The following is a 900-nucleotide window of genomic DNA, read 5'->3' as shown; positions in this document are numbered from 1 at the left end:
TTGTTTGTTTGCTTTTTGGCTGTTTGAGGTAGGGTTTCACTCTAGCCCAGGCTGACCTGGAATACACTATGTAGTCTCAGGGTGGCCTTGAACTCACTGCGATCCTCCGACCTCTGCCCCCCGAGTGCTGGGATTAAAGGCGTATATTACCATGCCTGGTGGTTTGTTGCTTTAAAAAAAAAATTATCTTTGGTTTTTTGAAGTAGGGTCTCACTCTAGCCCAGACTGACCTGGAATACACTATATAGTTTTAGGCTGGCCTCAAACTCAAAGTGATCCTCCTACCTTTGCCTCCCAAGTGCTGGGATTAAAGGCATGAACTACCACACCCACTTTATTTATTTAAGAGAGTGAGAAAGAGGTAGGCAGAGAGAGTATGGACACACCAGGGCTTCCAGTCACTGCACACAAACTTCAGATACATGCACAACTTTGTGCATCTAGGTTTATGTAGGTACTGGGGATTTGAACTCAAGCCATCTGGCTTTGCAAGCAAGCACCTTTAACTGCTAAGCCATCATCCAGCGCTTGGTGTGTGTGTGTGTGTGTGTGTGTGTGTGTGTGTGTGTGTAAGTATGTATGGTATATCCTTTATCAGTTATTTCCTTGAGACAGAGTCTCTCACTGGACCTGGAACTTGTGCCATTTTTCAGACTGGCTGACCAGCAGTGATCTTCCCATTGTTGCTTCCCTCAGTGCTACAGTTACAGGTTATGTACATGCAAGCCTAGCTTTGTTTTTTTTTTTTAATTTTTTATTTTATTTATTTATTTGAGAGCGACAGACACAGAGAGAAAGACAGATAGAGGGAGAGAGAGAGAATGGGCACGCCAGGGCTTCCAGCCTCTGCAAATGAACTCCAGACGCGTGCGCCCCCTTGTGTATCTGGCTAACGTGGGA

The sequence above is a fragment of the Jaculus jaculus genome, chromosome 1 (genome assembly GCF_020740685.1).
Source record: "Jaculus jaculus isolate mJacJac1 chromosome 1, mJacJac1.mat.Y.cur, whole genome shotgun sequence".
NCBI classification, from domain to species: domain Eukaryota; kingdom Metazoa; phylum Chordata; class Mammalia; order Rodentia; family Dipodidae; genus Jaculus; species Jaculus jaculus.
Note: the sequence above shows the minus strand (reverse complement) of the source record.